Genomic DNA, 20,752 nt, shown 5'->3' on the forward strand with positions numbered 1-20,752 from the left:
AAATCAACTACATACAAACCAAATCTTTCTGTATATTTAATTAAACACAGCACAAACACAGTTAAATAAACATCACTGAATGAACAGAGAAAAAACACTATTTACTCATATCCAGGCAAAGAGTTAATTTTCTATACACGAAAGGTGCCTACAAACCCAAGGAAAAACCACCATTAACCCAAAATAAAAATGTGCAAATGTAACTGTTCACAAAAAATACAAATGGCTCTTCAACATATAAGATGCGCCACCTGTTTTTAAAAAGGAAATGTTAATTAAAACTATAAATCTATTTTACCTATCAGCATGGCAAAAATTTGAAAACTCTGGTTCCTCACAATGTTGGTAAGAATGTGAGGAAATCAGCACTCTTATTTTTTGCTAGAGGGATACCTGTTGATATCTTCTATGGAGGGCAATTTGGAACATCTATTAAGTTTACAAATGCATATCTTCTTTGACAAAAGCAATTTCACTCTACGAATGTATTCTATAGATTTATTCTTTCCAGACTCGGGAACTGGGGACTAGGGAACAGTGGTGAAAGAGGAACTTCTTTTTCCCCATATCTCCTTTTGAACATGTTGAATTTTGTATACTGTCATTTGTTACTTTCTCACAAAACACAATTTTTAAGCTACATGTCTGTGAACTTTTATAAAAGAAGACATATTTATTTACTCTTCCCTTCAGTTAAATTCAAAATAGAGAGGGAAATTTGGCAAGTAACAGATTTCTCTATATTAAGAGGTAGAAGCAAGGAACATCCACCAAGGGCTCTGGTCCCCACTGAAGGAAGATACAGGAGAAACAGGTCATCACAGAAGAGCTAATAAGACGACAGTAGGAGATGAAAACAACACAAATGGAAGAAAAAGGAAGCACCATCCCATGGTAAACGTTACACGAGGAAGAGCAAGAAGTGAAACTGAAATGCTGAAAAAGCCAGGGAAATAGAAGATTCATTTGAGAAGATGGAACAGAGGAAAACAGGGGTGAAAGTGACTAGAAAGATGTTTGTTGTGGAAGATAAAAATGTGATGCACACGTAATTGCTATATTGAAGAAGACAGCAATGGGACAGGAAAGGGAACGAAAGATGTACTATAAGAAAACTCTCCTGAAATTGAAAAAGTTCACTGTATACCAAGGAAATTGGGAGATGGCAATCAAGACAGGCTCTATCCTGGCAAAGTTGACTGGTGCTCAAGGACACAGAGATAACCTAAGAAAATGAAGCAGAAGCATCAGATCACCTATAACAGTGAAACAATCTTCTCCAGCCATCTCCATGACATCAGAAGTCAGAGATGAAAGAGCCATGTCTGTGGAGCGTTGAGGAGGAGAAGAGACCCAGGAATCCTTCACCAAGTTAGAATGTGACTCATTGAAAGGGAAAAAAGGCAATTTAAGATATGAAAGAACTCAAGAATCTTTTAGAGGGAGAGATAAATTAGGAGTTTGCGGTTAACATAGGCACATTACTGTATATAAAATAAACAACAAGGACCTACTGTATAGCACAGGGAACTATATTCAATATATTGTAATAACCTATAATGGAAAGGAATATGAAAAAGAATATAATATATATATGTATAACTGAATCACTTTGCTGTGCACTTGAAAGTAACAACATTTTAAATTAACTACACTTCAATTTAAAAAAAAAAGAACTTTTAGAAAAGTGTAGTCATAATGCAGCCAGTTGTAAGTTAGATGTAAACAATGTGCTCGTTGACGGAAATTTAATGCCTCTGGCGTGAAGTCCAGAGGCATAAAAAAGAGATTTATAATGTTACTATGTAAAAATTCAAAACTTTTATAGGGCGCCAAACCCCATAAACAAAATCAAAAGACAAGAAACAAACCAGATTAAAAATAGGTGCAACACTGCTAATATCACATAAAAATAGAAAGAGCTCTTCGAATCAATTATAAGGTAAACAGTCCAGTTGAAAAAAAGAGAAAAGAACACAGATGAAATACAAATGGTTTAAAAATACATGGGAAAGGTTGCTCACACTAATTAATAATTTTAAAATACACAGTAAAACAATGATCTGTGATACTTGCTAGACTGGCAAACATTGACAATACCAAGGCGAGAGGGTGGGGGAATATTTATTATTTGTTGGGGACACATTATGTGTAAGGAATTATTCTGGGTGCTGGAGATACAAATATGAATAAAATAGAAACAATGTTCCTGTCCACACTGAACTTATATTTTTAGGGGGTAAATAGGGGAGGGGGAATTTACATAATTATTTAAATGCAATTCTGACACGTGGTACAGAAGAGAAATACAGGGTGCTTTGAGAGTGTAGGAAAGGGAAGATCTGCTTTAGTTTGGAGGGGGGGTGCCTTCTTCGCCACTATAAATTGATCAGCTCTTTAGGAGAACAACTGGCAAAATCTTAAATAGCCACAACTTTTTTTTTTTTAAGTCTAGTTGATTTACAATATTGTGTTAATTTCTGCTGTACAGCGAAATGACTCAGTCATACACATATATACATTCTTTTTTATATTCTCTTCCATTATGGTTTATCCCAGGATATTGAATATAGTTCCTTGCGGTCTACAATAGGACCTCGTTGTTTATCTATTTTATGTATAGTAGTGTGTATCTGTTGATCCCAACCTCCTAATTTATCCCTCCCACCCCCACCTTTGGTAACTATAAGTTTGTTTTTTATGTCTGTGAGTCTATTTCTGTTTTGTAAGTAAGTTCATCTGTATCATTTTTCTAGATCCCACATGAGTGATATCATATGATATTTGTCTTTCTCTTTCTGATTTAATTCACTTAGTATAATCACCTCTACTCCTAGATATCATTTCTACCAAAATACATAACTGGGCAAAGATACACACACAACAATGTTACTGAAGCATTGTTTATAACAGGAAAAAGATGAGCAATAATCCAAATGTCCCTCATCAAGATATTGCCTACACGAGAGTACACACACAGAATTCAATCATCAAAAAGAAGCATAAAGATGTCCACATATTGACCTACGAAGATGTGTGTTATGCGAAAGCAAAACCAACAAGCAGTACAGTGTGATTATGTTAATATGAGCAGATTCCTGAAAACAAATATACACTATGTGTTCCAGTGCATACACAGGAAATGTCTGGAAGAATAGAAACAAAACAGCTGGGGGAACATTAGGAATTTTCACTAAGTCGTATATCTGTGCTGTTTGCAATTTTTACACCAAGCAAGAATTACTTGTTGAAAAAAAAGAGATTAAACTCAGGAAACAAAACATTTCTTTAAACCTACTGGTCTTAAGCATCACCAACTTTTCTCATATTTTGATATCTAAGACGCACAGAGACACACGTGGAATGCCTCTAACTCTGTCAGTGATGATGGAATAAAAGTATTCTTCCTGATCATAAAAAAATAACACACACACCCTTTGCTTGATAAATACTGTGTTTAATATTTTAGTCTTTCCTTTTAGGTTCTGTCCCTTCAGTCAACATGCCGGTTATAAATAACGTCACTTTACATGTGCCTTCTGCCAAAGCCCACTTAAAGTCAACCAAAAAAACTATAAGCTTGCAGTCCCTTAATATTACAATATCAAAGCTAGACTCGGTCTGCAACCACCCTGTCATTTGCAACACTTTTTAAAGTGCCACACTACAGCTCCTTTAAAGAAAAAAACAAACCCTAGCATATGGTGCTAGGCATCCTTTGTTACTACTTACAATGACTAAGTCCTGCACTTTTCATACAGCTTTCACTTAATTACTACACATCAAAGGGTTTTATAGGTTTTTCTCATTACACCTGCATTAAATTTGTTTAGGACACCGTCACACTCTTTTCCAGATGAAAATGAGGAAAAGAAAGTGAGCAACTTACAAAATAATATTGAGGGAGTTTAGGTGGGAGTATAGATAAAACACGTTTGGTCACGATTTAATCATTGTTGAAGCCAGGTCATGGGTACATGAATATTTATCATATGAGGCTGTATATTTTTTGTGAATGTTTGAAATTTTCTACAATAAAAGTTAAAAGAAAAAAAAAAAAAAAGGAAATTGAGCAACTGACTTAAAAGTCACAAAGCAATACAGAAGGAGCGCCTGGCAGCAAGAGAAAAACCCCAGTTCACTTACCCAGAGGCCGGACACCAGTGGTGCACGGTTACCTGTAGGGTGAGCTATGAAGCTCTGAAAGTCACCTTCAGCAATGAATGATTCATTCCAAGTGAGGCATGTCCCACTGCCTTACCTGTAAGACCAGCCTCAGATCTTATTATAGCCATGGTAGCATGCGGAAGCCAATAAAATGTCTGCCATCCTGCAGAGAACTCGTTGCCTGCTTTAGAAGGAATACTGGAGGAAGTTCTTCAGTGTAAAAGCAAGTGGCCCCAGAAGGAAATTCAAATTCACACGCAAAAATAATCAAAGAGCACCAGTGAAGGTAATTATGTAATTATAAATGATAGTTAAAACACAGGTTTTATTCTCCTCTGAATTGATTTTTTTAATTATGTAAAATATTATGCATATAATGTACTGTTGGACCTGTAACATATAGAAATATATGTGTAATATATTTGCCAACAGCTACACAAAGGAGATGGGTTGGAACAAATCTAGATTGGGCTAAAGAAATCACTGTAGATGGTTCAGATGATAATTATAACAATGTACGGTCAGGTTTGCAATATTCATAGATATAATATGTAATACCGCAAAAGGGGAGCAAAGAGAATAGAGCCATACAGCAATAACGTTGCTATAACTCATTGGAACTAAATTAATATAAATCTGTAGTAGATTCTGATAAGATATACACGGTATGCCCTGCAGCAACAACAGAGGACATAACTCAGATATGGTGGGGGGGAAATATCACTAAAGAAAATAAAAGGTTTGTATTCGTTTCCTAGGTCTACAGGAATGAATTACCACAAATTTAGTGGCTTAAAACAACAGAAATGTCTTCTCTCCCAGTTCTGGAGTCTAAAAGTCTGAAATCAGGGTGTCTCCTCCCTCTGAAGACTCTAGGAAAGAACCTTTCCTTGTCTCTTCCAGGTGCTGGTGGGTCAAGGCGATTCTAGGTGTTCCTCGGCTTGTAGCTGCATCTCTGGCTGACTTTGGGTGGACTGCTTTCTGTGTGCCTCTGTGTGTCCTCTTCTCTTCTCATAAGGACACCAGTCATTGGATTTAGGGCCCACCCTAAATACAGGACGATATCATCTCAGGATCCCCAACTAGTTACATCTACAAAGACCCTATTTCCAAATAAGGTCATATTCTGAGGTTCTAAGTGAACATGAAGTAGGGGGGAGACTATTCAGCCCACTGAAATGTTATATTAGAGAGCACTCAATGCAAAAGAAAGCAACGAAGGGATAACAGAAACAACTATACTGGTGATAGTGAAGAGACTGAATTAGTAATTTAAAAAACTACCCTCTCAGCTCCGTGCTTTGTGATGACCTAGAGAGGGGGGATAGGGAGGGTGGGAGGGAGGCTCAAGAGGGAGGGGATATGGGGACGTATGTATGCATATGGCTGATTCACTCCGTTTGTACGACAGAAACTAGCACAGTGTTGCGAAGCAATTATCAATAAAGATCTACTAAAAAAAAAAAAAAACTACCCACAAAGAAAAGCCCAGGCCCCAAAGACTTCAATGTTGAACACTATTAAACCTTTGAATAATAATTAACATCAATTCTTCACAAACTGTCCCAAAAACAGAGAGGAAGGAACACTTTCCAACTCATTTCATGACAACAATATTTTCCTGATACCAAAACAAGATAAAGACATCACAAGAAAACTACAGACCAGTATCTCCTCTGAATATGGATATAAAAATCCTCAACAAAATACTAGTAAACCAAATCCGGCAACATATTTAAAAAATTGCGTACCATGACCAAACGGAATTTATCTGAGGAATGCAAGGTTGGTTTAACATCCAAAAATCAATGAATGGAACAAATAAAAATCACACAGTCATCTCAATAGACATAGGAAAAGCATGTGACAAAATCCGAGACCCTTTCCTGGTAAAAAACACTGAACGAGCTAGGAACAGAAGGGAACTTCCTCAACCCGAAGAAAGGCGTCTACTAAAAACCCACAGGCAACGTCATTCTTAACAGCGGAACACTGGATGCTTTCCTCCTAAGATCAGGAATACAAGGATATCTTCTCTGCCACTTCTAGTGAAATTGTACGGGAGCTTCCGGTCAGGGCAATGAGACAAGAAAAAGAACAGGCAGCCAACAAAGTGTGCTTCATCAAGCAAATTACCACTGTACCCGAAGCTAAATCCCACCGGGGAACTCTGGGCGCCAGCATACACAATACACTCCTTGGCGTCGTCCCATGGTAGGGGGAGGTGCGGGGAGCTGGGATGGTTATACACCAACTCCATCACCTTTGGCTGAGGGTTTCTGGGGAGTTGGGAGGGTGTTAATTCCCTGGCACTTCCACTCTGCTGTTCTGGGCAGCAAAGTGGGCACCTGTGGGCCCCAGGAAGCCCGGGGCAAAGACACGCAAGTGCTGATCACTGGGAGTCGGACCAACGTCCACCGAAGCGGTGAAAAGAAGGGGATACGGAGAGGGTACCCATGCTTCTGCTACCCATCCTAACCTGGGCATCCAAGTTCCTCTTGGATTCCCCATCATGGCTGGTATCCAAGCCAAAACAAAAGGTGTCAAAACGAGCTCTTCCACCCCCACACCCAGGACCCTGAGGGTTCCAGGCCCTCTCGTCATCCCCACTGCGAAAGCCTTGGCTCACACACCATCGAGGTTCCCAGCTGGCTCCCCTACACTCAGCAGCCTCTTTCTCTTCTTGACAATCCTCTAAAAAGTGGCCCGTGTGAATGTTCTAAAATGCACATCTATTTACCCACCGTGTTACCACCAAACTTCAGTGGTTTTTATAAGGTACCTAGAGTAGTCAAATTCACAGGGACAGAAAGTAGAAGAGTGGTTACCGGGGCTGAGGAAAGGAAAATGAAGAGTTGGTGTTTCATGGGGACAGAATTTTAGTTTAGGAAGATGAAAAAGTTTGGAGATGGAGGGTGGTGACGGTTGCACAACAATGTGTGTGTACTTCACGCCTCAGAGCTGTACGCTGAAAATGGTTAAGAAGATAAATTTTATGTCATGTATATGTTACCACAATAAAAAATTTTTAATGCTTCAATGGTTCCCACTGCCTAAGGAATAAGGTCCAAGCATCTTACTTTACACATCAGCCCCATCCCCCAGCCCTTGCCCATCCCTCAGCCTCACCTCCAACCATCTCAGCTCTGAGCCTCCCCTCCCAGAGCTTCCCTACATGCAGTTTCCAGAGCACGTCTTGCTCCTCCGGGCCCATTTGCCTTTGCACTTTCTCGTTTCTCTTCCTGGAGCGCCTTTCCCACCCCTGTCTACAAGCAATTTCTCTTCCTTCCTCAAAACACATTCATTCATTTGTTCAACAAGTTATCTACTGGGTCCTTGATTCCTGACTTAGGAAACAGACAGCAGTGAGAAAGACAGTGGGGGTCAGTAGTTTGAAGCACAGGTGTACACGGGGTCCTTGGGAAGCACCCCAGAGGAGGGTCTGGCCTCACCTGGGAAACTCAAGACTGAAAGCTTGACCACCTCCTCCTTAGGGAACCCTCAGACACAGCGAGTCTCTCTCTTCTTGATGCTACTTCTGAGCCTTGATATTCTTTTAATTCCTGCACACGCCACATTGTTTATACTCATTTTATAAGCTTCTGGATTAGTCATGATTCTCTAGGTTGCAAGTGACATGAAACTAATCTGAACTAGCTTCACAAAGAAAGAGGGAGGGATGACCGGCTTCCGTATATAAACCGTGGAAAGCGGAGGGGTGGATGCAGCCCAAGGAACAACTGGGTCTGGGGACACCCACACCCCACGTCTTTCTGCGAGTTGTCTTCACTCTCTCAGTAAGGAATGGGTTCAGGCAGCACCAGGTTCCTTCGCTTAACTAACTGTGCAAATACCACAGTCTGTCGATTCTAAGACACACATTTTAACATCCCTGAAGTCAGCATGCCGCCTACGGTAGCCATTGGCCAGGCGTGTTGCTCGGCCAGTTACAAGATAAGCTCCCTGGGCTTCCCTGGTGGCTCAGTGGTTGAGAATCTGCCTGCTAATGCAGGGGACACGGGTTCGAGCCCTGGTCTGGGAAGGTCCCACACGCCGCGGAGCAACTAGGCCCGTGAGCCACAACTACTGAGCCGGCGCGTCTGGAGCCTGTGCTCCTCAACAAGAGAGGCCGCGACAGTGAGAGGCCCGCGCACCGCGATGAAGAGTGGCCCCCGCTCGCCGCAACTGGAGAAAGCCCACGCACAGGAACGAAGACCCAACACAGCCAAAAATAAATAAATAAATTTATTATTTTTTTAAAAAAAAGATAAGCTCCCTGAAAAAGCGCAGTGACTCGGCTTCCGTTCCAGGTGGCCTCACAGACGACTGCAATCCTACAGTATTTCAGCCTACACACCAAGACGGGTAATCGAAGGAGCGGTGTGAGTCCTGGCTGCTTTAGCAACACCGTCTGCTGATCCCTTCGGTGAGATAAGGAAGGGCTAGCATGGAATTTGAAGAATGGGTGTCACAAGCTCAAAAGAAAATCCTGGAGACAAGTGAGGAACAGTTTTACAACCACATGTTACCAGGGTTTCTGATGGCAGAGGGGACACCATCTGCAAAAAGTCACAGACAGATGACTGTGGAGTCAAAGTGACTCAGAAGAGGAGGTTTTAGAAATGCCCTAAGCAGTGTGCTTCATTTACACTTTCCTTTCTGTATACGAACAAGAACACTGTATGACATGAATTGATGTCTTGAATACGTGTAAACGACCTTTTAATAAGCCTAAAATAAAAAGTGCACATAATAAAAAACATTACATCACAGTTTAATGGACAGTATTTTTTTTTTTTCTTTTTTAGTGGAACACAAAATAATTGTTTGAAAATGGATGGCATCTTAGATTTTATGAAATGATGTTGACTGGGCACTCACTATGCACTGGAGACACACACTGAACCAAACAAAGACCAAGTTCATAAATTTAAAATAATCAAAAAACCCCCAAAGACCAACCTCCCGCAGAGCTCACGCATCCTATGACCCCCAAGAGCGAAGAGGGCTCTGGCCCCACCAGCTCCATCTCCAGCAACTCAAAAGAAAGGGATTAACCTGGTTTGGAGACTTGATTATCCTTGGAAAAGTCTCTGTGAACAAGGAGTGTGAAGTCCTACAACGGTCTCAGTCTGGGTCACGGCCAGTGCTTGTGCCTGAGGTGAGGTCTACTTGGACAAAAATCAGAGTCGTTTTAATGTGTTTGTCCTATAAGATTGTGGGCACCCAGAAGCAGGGCTCTTGTCTACACTGGGCTGGGTCCAATCAGGAAAACAGAATTCAAGAGCAGTAGTTCAGTAGAGGGAACCTATTACGGGAACTGGCCACAAGGTCTGGGAAGGGCTAAAATGCCAAGTCGGGGGGCGAGCCGATCCAGAGATTCCCAACAGCGGGACCCCTCCAGCATGTTTAATAAGGCTGGAGGGACAAGGGAAGGAGGTGGGACAAAGGCCAGAGGCCACTGTCACTCAGTTGGAGCTGGAACCACCCCTGAGACAGGGTCCAAGGCAGCAAACGGCGGAGAAATCCCCTGGCTTCCACCCTCCTCTCACCTCCCCGCCTCCTACTCACACCCAGAGCCGCGGCAGAGGCCAGGGGAGCACCGGGGACCAGCCTGAGGGCGAAAAGGCAAGTGACCGGCATCATCTAACTTAGCTCCATATCCGCAGTGCCCACCACAGGACCAGGCTCCAACAGAAGGAAATCAACTAAGTATTGAGAGAGGCTAAGAATTACAACTGAAATGCACGATGAGAGGTCTGAATAGTGCCCCCTGGACCAGGCAGAAGAGAATAACCTAATTCCACACCAAGGACACAGGAAAGGGTCACAAAGGACGTGAAGAAGGAAAACGTAAAGAAATAAAGAGCAGAGGTGTGCCAGGGAAACAAAAAGGTGAGGAAGTTAGGAGGGAGACTGCACACCTGAAGGCAGGGCAGTGGAAGCTTCTCAGGAAAGCACATGGTTCAGCGTCGAATTCCATGAAGTGCGTTTTCAGTTTCTCTCAAGGTGATTACGCAGCTTTCCTCTTTTATTACTTACACAATAAATTAAACTAACTTATGTCCTAATATCAAAGCATTCTTCAATTCCCAGAATAAAACTTACTTGGGAAAATGTATTCCTCTCTAACTTCCGCTGAATTCATTTTGCTATTTTATCTAGGATATTCGCATACATCCATATGTTAGCTTGGTCTACACTTTACTTTTGTGGGCTTACACTGTACTCCATCAGGGTTATTTTAACTTTGTGAAATTAACGTTCTGTGTTTTTTTATTTTCTGACACACCATCAACCTTTTTTTTGTTTTTTTTTTTTTTTGCTGTGCGCGGGCCTCTCACTGTTGTGGCCTCTCCCGTTGCGGAGCACAGGCTCCGGACGCGCAGGCCCAGCGGCCATGGCTCACGGGCCCACCCGCTCCGTGGGATGTGGGATCCTCCCGGACCGGGGCACGAACCCGTGTCCCCTGCATCGGCAGGCGGACTCCCAACCACTGCGCCACCAGGGAAGCCCCCACCATCAACCTTTGATAATTCAAGCACATGTAACTGTGTGTGTGGAATTTTTACCCAGTCTCTGTCTTGTCATTCCTGCTTCCCACTTTTTGGCTGGTTACCACCCCTACTACATCCACCCTGAGCCCCATTCCTTGCCACCACAAAACCCAGATCTATGCTTTCCAGCGATATTGAGCAAAACTCTCGCCTCTTGGATTTGTAGATGAAGTACATAAAGGCCCTGCCCCCGTCTTGCCTAATTCCTCTCCCCGCTCATTTCTGATGCCTCCTTCTTACAGAAAGTCTTCCCTGATATGCCCTACCCTAAACCCCGATGGCCGATCTGGGCTCACCCAGTCCTGGCCTGTTATCCTCCCTTGTCTGTCTCCCCACCCAGACCTCGAGCCTAAAGTCTGAACTTGTGTCTCATCCATCACTATAATCTCAGCACTGGCACACGGTAGGTACCTGCTACGTAGTGACTAGGTGAATGTTATAACCGTGCACCTTAGAAACAACAGAAGGAAGAAAACGTTAAGTGAGCAAACGATAGTCTGTGGGTCAAGTCTGGGCCAAATGAACGAACCACATTTATTCACATACTGTCTACGGCTACGTCTGAGCTATCAGGGCAGGAGCAGAGTGGTTGTCAGAGCGCGTATGACCCCAAAAAGCCTAAAGTATTTTCTATCTGGCTCTTTACAGAACAAGGTTTTAGACCCCTGGTTTGGAGCCCCAACTCATATGCGGACTCCACTAAGCCATGGCCTTTTTTTTTTTTTAATACATCAAAACAAGAAACAACCCAGGAAAGGTCGAAAAGAATGAGTTACTACTGCTGAAAGATGGTGGGCAGTGCAATAGGTTTTCTGTTCCTACATTGACACTCATTGGATGTCGTGAGAACGGCAACCACACTGCTCCCAGCTCCACGCCCACTTCACCCCATAATCGAGTTCACTTAACACCCTCACGCACACTTACTACCACCATGCTTGTTTATTTCAAGGTGTTGCTCCACACACAGCAGGGGCTGGTCATAAGCTCAAAAGACCACACAACCAAGAAGTCACAAGAACGAGTGAGGCGAGACAGCCCACCACTCGGTTACCCTAGCCAACATCGAAGCACGACTGATTCAACAGAGGCTAGAAATCTGGATTTTTATGTGGAATGTCTTGATTATTAAAATGTTGTCAATCAACAAACATAGGCATTTATCTTGGGATCTGGGGGCAAATTTTTTCTTTTGAACTACAGTTGAATGTTGTGTTAATTCTGTACAGCAAAGTGACTCAGTTATACATATATATATATTCCTTTTCATATTCTTTTCCATTATGGTTTATCACAGGATATTGAACATAGTTCCCTGTGCTCTACAGTAGGACCTCGCTGTTTATCCATCCTATATATAACAATTTGCCTCCGCTAATCCCAAACTCCCACTCCTTCCCTCCTCTACTCTCCACATTGGTTATTTTGATTACAGAATTAAGGATTTCTACTCAACAAAGATACCAACCACAAAATGAATGGACACATTACATATCAGGAGAAACCATTTGCGTCATCTAAAAATCAACAAGTGGCTAATGTCTAAAATATTCTAGTCAGAAATTCCAGTTGAAAACTGGGGGGCATGGGACTTCCCTGGTGGCGCAGTGGTTGAGAGTCTGCCTGTCAATGCAGGGGACACGGGTTCGAGCCCTGGCCAGGGAAGATCCCACATGCCTCGGAGAAACTCAGCCCGTGCACCACAACTACTGAGCTTACGCTCTAGAGCCCACAAACAACAACTACTGAGCCCACAGGCCACAACTACTGAAGCCCGGGCGCCTAGAGCCCATGCTCCACAACAAGAAGAAGCCACCACAATGAGAAGCCCATGCACCACAACGAAGAGTAGCCCCCGCTCGCCGCAACTAGAGAAAGCCCACACGCAGCAACGAAGACCCCATGCAGCCAAAATAAATAAATAAATTTAAAAGAAAAAAAAGAAAAATGGGGGGCGCGAGGGAATTCCCTGGCAATCCAGTGGTTCAGACTCGGACTTTCACTGCTGTGGGCACAGGATTGATCCCTGGTCAGGGAACTAAGATCCCACAAGCCGAGTGGCGCAGCCCAAAAAAAAAAAAAGAACGAAGGAAAAATGGGGAAAGAGCAGGAACAGGCAATTCATGTTACAGGAAATTCAACAAGGCAGCAAGCATATATAAAGATATTCTCAAACTTGGTAGTAACCAGAGAAATGTAAATAAAAAGAGTAAGGCTGCTAAAAATTAGAAAGCTGGACAATGCCAAGTGTTTGCAGAGATAAAGATCTTTGGAATCCTGTGCACTGCTGGGGAGAGGGGGGAATGTAGGATGGTGCAGCCTCTTTCAAGAGCAATCGGTGGTACTCGGTTCTATTAAGTATAGGCACACACTATGAACAGGCAGTCCTCTCCTGGCCTGAATCCCAGAGAGATGCTCCCAGAAGTCCATATGGGACAAATACAAGAGGTTCATGTCTGGGCGTAGGAATCAATGTGGGCGTCCATCACCAGGAGAGAGATAGGCAGAATGTGGTAGATACACAAACCAGATGGTCACCATAGCAACAGGGATGAGTCAAAGAAACATGGCGGTGAGTGATAACACTAGGAAGAGCTATAACGTGACACCATTTATATAAATTAAAAATACTTGCACACAAGGGCTTCCCTGGTGGTGCAGTGGTTGTGAGTCCGCCTGCCGTTGCAGGGGACACGGGTTCGTGCCCCGGTACACCTGGAACTATCACAACGTCGTTAATCAACTACACCCCAATATAAAATAAAAAGTTAAAAATAAAGAAAAAAATACATGCACACAGATTTTTAAAAATATGAAAAAACATGCACACAAAACAGTACACATTCTTAGGAATACATACAACAAGACATGGAAATATTTGGTGGGGAAGAGACTTTCATTCAAATGCAAATATTTTGGGAAGATGTAAGCACATTATCTAATGAAGTCAAGATAGTGAATAAATTGAGTTACATTTGGGCCATACAACTACAAATAAAACCCCAACTGACGCTAAAAAAAAAAAGAATACATACAACAAGACATGGAAATATTTGGTGGGGAAGAGACTTTCATTCAAATGCAAATATTTTGGGAAGATGTAAGCACATTATCTAATGAAGTCAAGATAGTGAATAAATTGAGTTACATTTGGGCCATACAACTACAAGTAAAACCACAACTGACGCTAAAAAAAAAAAAGAATACATACAACAAAAGCATATGTATTAAACACATTAGAATAGTCGGCTGTGGGGGGAAGAGAATGAGAGAGTGGGGTACACAGAAGAAGAAGGAAGGAATTATAAATGAACCAACAAAAGCATGAACAAGCGCACAAAACAAGAGAGGGGCTTGGACGGACCAACGATGATAAAGTGCTAAGAAGAAGATGTGATTAATTCAATTCCCCACACCTGAGGTCTAAAACCATGGGGAGACAGAGGAATGAGGTCTACAACTGGACACAGCCCGTAGAGTCAGAAAAGATTTGACAATCTAAGTCCACAGGCAGGTTCAATGACCTCAAAAAGCCTTTCCAACGGAGACGTTTCGTTATACCATCTGCTGCTTGGGAAGACAGAACTCAGACAACCCAGGCTGTTAATGTCAGCTTGGAGCTTTCCCTCACCATCCTCAGCACAGAACAAGTCAGCAACGTGGGGAGCAGGGAATAGGATGAAGAAGAGACAGCTTCCTGTGTCCTTATAGCTGAGACAGGCTGGGACCTGGGACTCTCTCCTGCAGTGCTGCAATGCTTGCCCCTGGACACACCTCTCTGGGAGCAACAAAATACAAAGAAACTATATGGGACTAAAAATAACTGCACGAATGCTCAGCTGGGGCAAATTCTGGACCCCAAAGATACAAAGAGACCAAAAAACCCAACTGCCACTTCCGAAGAGCCTGGAGCAAAAACAGGGTGCCGGGAGCAAAAGCATTTTTTCCAGCTTCCCCCAGCTGCAGCAGGGGCCCCAATAAAGCCTTGCCTAAATTTCTTGTCTGGCCTCTGGTCAATTTCTATTAATTAAGGAGGCCAAGAACCTGGTCTGCAACACAGCTGTTCCGTCAAGCAGCGCTAACAGGGACCAGTGTAAGCAGTCACCCTGGCAGGGAGGCTCTGGGTCCATAGCTACATGTGATTTGCTGTTTGATCCTCAGGGAATCCTCAATCTTGTGGGAGATTAAACTTAGACACAAAGTGAAGCAACAAGAGCCACTGAACACAGCCACAGAAGAGAAGTAAGAGATGAAATGCCCCTTGAGCAGAGCCAGGGCCAGAGTTTGGGCAGCAGAGCCTGCCATGGACGGGGTGACCAGAATGGACCATGGAAAAGGTATGCATGACACTGGGGACTGCCATGTTCACGATGAGCCACCAGTTGCCCTGCAGTGACCAAAGACCAACAAGAAAACCAATGATTTAACAGTCACCCCATGCTCTGCCCCCTCAGGGCTGCTTGGCACGTGCCATACTTTGGCTTCTTTCAAAGTCAGGAAACAGTTCTTTACCCATCACTGCATCTTAATACTCAAAAAAAGCTGCTCTCTCCAGAGAGAGGGCAAAAAGCACTTGGTAAGCTGGATGGGAGATGTCAGCTCCAGGTATGGTATCCATCTTTTTCTGTGGAAAACAGGAGGCACACTTTACAAAAAAGGGTTAACAGAGTAGGCCTGAGATGGCTCTTCTGAAAAAAGCCCTGCTCGGCAGGTTGGCCCTTGGCTGGGAACTTGGGTTTTACTTCCTGACATTTGTAGGACTGTGAAGAGAGGCTCTTTTTGTGCGAACACGGTGGTTTATGCTGAACACCTGCTTTCCTTCCGGGAGTCAGGAGTTCGGATAGGTGCTAGGCAGAGGACGCCCGTGTGGCCAGCCCCCAGAAAAAAACCCTGGTGCCGAGTCTCCAGAGAGCTTCCTGGTGGACAGCGCTTCACCTGTGTTCTCACAACGCGTCGCCGTGTGACTCAGCCAGGAGAGGACTTTTGGAATCCTGTGCCTGGTCCCCTGGACCTGACCCCATGGGGCTTCTCCCTTTGCTGACCTTGCGTTGTATTCTTCCACTGTGATAAATCGCAGCCACATAGATGGCAATGTTGAGTCCCCTGAGACCTCCTGGGGAATCACTAAATCTGGGGGTGGTCCAGTGGACCCCTGACACAGAAACAAATTCAAGATAAAAGAAATATTGGAGATCAGAAAATGAACTAAACACATACTTCTGCCTTCCAGGTACCCTAAAATTCTTTGGAATGACAGAAGTAGTTTTAAACCACTAAATCAGTAAGAGACCTGGGAAACAAGAAACAGGGCCACTGGCCAACTAAAGCATCTAAGACACTTTTGAAAGGTGGAGAGTTCTCAGGATCAGACGGCCTGAGTGAACCCCAGCCCAGTACAAGCTTGGGAGGAGGCCGTCATGCAGGGGCAAATGGTAACGGGTTTCAGGCTCCAAATCAGCAGACAGAAAGAGGGGCAGCGATGGGATCTGACAAGATGAACTGGGGCGCGGCGGCTGGGATGGCCAGGGCCCTGGGATGCTTTCCCCACACGCTGAGCGGCCACTACATGAGCCCCTCCCCTGGGCTACACACTCCGCCCGGCAGCACGTCACAGCTCGCCAGCAATCACCAGAGGCAGCAAAGAGATAGGCGGGGAAACAGGAATCCCCACACTCAAAATGAGCACACACAGGGGCTTCCCTGGTGGCGCAGTGGTTGAGAAACTGCCTGCCAATGCCAGGGGACGCGGGTTCGAGCCCTGGTCTGGGAGGATCCCACGTGCCGCGGAGCAACTAAGCCCGTGCGCCACGACTACTGAGCCTGCGCGTCTGGAGCCTGTGCTCCGCAACAAGAGAGGCCGCGACGGTGAGAGGCCCGCGCACCGCGATGAAGAGTGGCCCCCGCTCGCCGCAACTAGGGAAAGCCCTCGCACAGAAACGAAGACCCAACACAGCCAAAAATTAATTAATTAATTAATTACAGATGAGCACACAAAGAAAGGCACCCCAGGTTTTACTCAGCGTCATGAAAATGGGGACACCAAGCCAACAGGGGTACATATACCAGAAGAAGGAGTTAATACATAGAAGAAATTATTAAATGTCCTTGGAAAGACTGACGGGAGACTCTATCTGCAAAAGCAAGAGCCAGCTGATGGGTGAAGATCTCTACTGCACGTTGTGAGATTAAAAAGGAGGGTCAAGAGAATCCCCTGGCGGTCCAGTGGTTAGGGCTCGGTGCTTTCACTGCTGGGGCCCAGGTTTGATACCTGGTCGGGGAACTAAGATCCCGCAAGCCATGGGGCGTGGCCAAAAAACAAAAAAGCAGGTTCAAGGGTAGTACTGTTTGTGCAAAAGGAAAAGGAGGGATCAAGAATCTAATTCATATTTGCTTATATTTACATAAAGAGACTCTGGAGGGATACGTAAGAAACTAATAACAATGGTTACCCACTTGTGGGGTGAGGGAGAACTGGGTAGCGGGGGATAGGGTGGTGGGGAGACCTTTGAATACAGTGTAATTTTTGAACACTGAATATCTTATCTATTCCAAAAATTAAATTTCAAAAAGTAGAAACCTTGAAAATTAAATATATGATAAACAATACTTAAAACACTCAACAGATCGGCTAAAGAGTTGACTGGACAAAGCTAAACACTAGATTAGGGAAATCTCCCAGAATACCGTCCACAGAGATAAAGAGACAGAACATTTGAGAGCAAAGTCAAGAAACTTGAAAGATAAATTAAGATATTCTAATACCCCATTTAACAATAATTCCAGAAGCAGAAAATAAACAGAATGGAGGAGATGAGGAAATCCTCAAACTTCCCCAGGGCCAAATAAATGTATTAATCTATAGAATGAAAGGGACCACAGAGAACAGAGCAGGAAGAACAAAAGAAATCCAGCCCTAGACCAACAGTGCTGAAATTTTAGAACACTGGAGAAAAAGAAAAAACTGTAGAGCTTCAGAGAAATAAACAGTTTAACTACAAAGAAATAGGAATCAGGTGGCATAGACTTATCAACCACATTAGATGCCATGCCAGCAGGTAATGGAGAATTATTTTCAAAATTCAGAATTTTTTTAACCTAGACTCCTACACCTAGTCAAGAGTATTCATGTGGAACAGCAAAATTTAAAAATATTTTTTAAACATGCGAAGGCTCAGAAAGTTTACCACCCACAGAATCTCTGGGGGAAAAAAATTTACTTAAGGACTCATTCAATCGAAATAAATAATGAATCCAAAAAGGAGGAAAACAAGAGATAAAACAATCAATGATGAGCAAATAATCAGTAAAACTTATGACTGTTGATGCATAAAGTACAAAAACCCCAAATCTCATATATGCAGGTTATCTTTAAACATCAAGAGAAAAAAATGTTTAGATATGTGTGAAAACTTAAGGATACCAAAAGAGCTCAATTTCACCTGTCATCAGGGAAGTCCAAGCTAAAACCACAATGTGATACCCACTAGAATGACTAAAATAAAAAAGAAATTAACCAGGAGTTGGCAAGGATGTGTGGCGACCACGTATGCTTCTTGGGTACATAAGTTGATGCAACCACTGTTGAAAACTGTTTGACAGTATCTACAAAAACTGAGCCTATGCATACCCTATGACCAAGCAATTCCACTTCTAGACATACACTCAATGGAAATGCACACAGCCCGTTTGCTTAGGGCTGGCCTGTAAATGTATATAATATTGCAAAAACTAATAGAACTAGGAATCATAGTGGAAGTCTTTAACACAACTCTCGGAATCAATAGGTCAAACAGAAAAAATAAGTGTACAGACAATATAAGTTATAATTAATAAATTTGAGATGAACATATAACTTTGTACAGGGAAAAGTCACTAAAACCGACAGTTTGTTAGACTACAAATTAATTTGTTTTTCATCTTTCAGCAATATAGCAGAATTGAAGTCCCCAGACCTTCCAGCTACAAAGTATCTTTTAAAAATACTAGAAAAAATATATATATATAACTTTGGAATCAATAGGTTAGAGAAACCTGGTGAAGTCAAAATTCAAAAATGTGGACAAAATTAAAGGAATTTTCAGATATTATAAAAACAGAAAAATATGTTATCACTGATGGAACTTCTAAAGAATGTACTTCAGGGAGAAGGAAAGTGATCCAAAGAAGAGTATCTGTGATCAAGAAGGAATGAAGAGTGAAGACAATGGTAAACAGGTAGATAAGTTTAATATTAACCTAAAAAATAATAATAACAGCAATAATGTCTGATTTGAAGGGTTAAATTAAAAATAGAGCAAAGGCCAGATGGGAGGCCACAGGAATTAGAGTCCCTTGCCTCCATCAGAAGGAGACTGATTACATAAATGATCTAATCTTTCGATTCAAAGTCTAGAATTTGAGTAAAATAAACTCAAATTGAGTAGAAAGAAAAAGAACATAAATTAATGACATAGAAAAAGAAAAATGAATAGGATTAGTCAATAAATCTTTGGAAAGACTAATAAAGTAAGCAAGCATTAAGCAAGTCTGACCAATTAAAAAAGAGAAAAGTCAGACATGCACACACACACACATGCACACGCACACACACGTATGAACAAGAAAAAGTGCGCCACAGATATGAAAGACTTTTTTGCTTGCAACAGACAACTATACACATTATGCTAACATATATTAAATATCAACAATGTTAATGATTTTCCAGGAAGATATAAAGTATTAGGTTGACTTTGGAGACAGAAAACCTGAGAAAAGTCAATGATCATGGAAAAATGAAAAGGTAGTTAAATACTGATACCAACTTCCTTAAAAACAAAAACAAAAAAAACACCAGCAGCCCAGGCGGTCTGCAGTCAGATTGTGCCACACTTCAAGGTGCAGATGGTTCTTCTGCTTCAAAGCATAGAAAATAATGGAAAGCTTCCCCACTTAATCAGTGAGGACAGCATAACCTTGATTATGAACTCAGACAAAAATGGGAGGAGGGTGAAAATATATATACCAATCTCTTACAAATATAGATACCAGAACCCTAAATAAAATGTTAGCTAAGTGAATCTATCAAACAACCCAGACGTGTATTTTAAATTATCCCAGGATTTTAGAGACAGAAAAGCTAGCAGAATAATCACTTGTGTTTAATAATGTTAAGAAGAAAACTACATGGTCATCTCAATACATGCTATACAAAAGCATCTGGGGGAAAAAATCAACAAAACAGAAACTTACTTAACTTAGTGAAGATATACTGGGAACATTCCCCGAAAACCAAGCCCAAGACAAAAATGTCCTATTTTACCCTTAATAGTCCACACTGTGGAGAAGGTGGTCCATAGAAAACAAGGAATGGGCACAAACGCTAGAAAGAGACATCTGTTGCTTCTTAACAGAAGAAAAGATTACGCACCACGAGCAGACACATCAACTTGAAAAATTATTAAAACATAGTTCAACGTGGAGGCTTCAGATCTAGTTTGGGGCACCAAATTAAACCCGCTTGCTTTGCAAGTTCATCGTACAAAGCCATTTGCTGTAGAGTTAAGGCATCAGGGTTGACAGGTTTTGCTGCCCTCACCCCGTCTTAAATGAAACAACATCTTGTTTGAAACTAGATGACAAAAATCTTCTGAAACCAAAATTTGCTCAGAAGGGTTGACTTGTGCCGACTCCACGGGACTTCATCTGCTGCCTGCAGCGCCCGCAGCTGCTAATGGATAAGCGTGTCGACCAGTCCGCGAAATTCTCCCGATAGAGGGCAAGGGAGAGCAGCTTCCCCGGAACGCGTTATTTCTAACCGTACACCGCTTATTATATAAACTTACCTGCTGGTAAATACAGCGCCCACAAAAGAAAAATGAGGAATTCAGGGTCCCACTTCCTTTAAAAAAAAGAAAAGAAAAGAAAAGAAAGCATCTAAAACTAACTGTGCTTCCAGGATGCGCAGGGAGGAGGCGTCCCCGCTGCGCTCCTGACAGGCTGCGCGCATCCCGGGCCACCGGGCATCCAAACGGCGGCCGGGTTCCAGGTGC

The 20,752-nt window shown here is 42.7% G+C and overlaps 1 protein-coding gene across 1 annotated transcript in view; it reads right to left on the bottom strand.

The window, feature by feature from the left end:
* SPECC1 (sperm antigen with calponin homology and coiled-coil domains 1) overlaps nucleotides 1-20,752 on the bottom strand; it is a 246,390-nt gene that overhangs the window by 225,457 nt on the left and 181 nt on the right. Inside the window, exon 2 of the mRNA XM_024753283.1 lies at nucleotides 20,546-20,601. The gene's annotated coding sequence lies outside the window, so the exon portion shown is untranslated. The remainder of the gene's footprint in view (nucleotides 1-20,545; nucleotides 20,602-20,752) is intronic.

This window comes from Neophocaena asiaeorientalis, unplaced genomic scaffold (assembly GCF_003031525.2).
Source record: "Neophocaena asiaeorientalis asiaeorientalis breed wild unplaced genomic scaffold, Neophocaena_asiaeorientalis_V1.1 scaffold540, whole genome shotgun sequence".
Classification (NCBI taxonomy): Eukaryota; Metazoa; Chordata; class Mammalia; order Artiodactyla; family Phocoenidae; genus Neophocaena; species Neophocaena asiaeorientalis.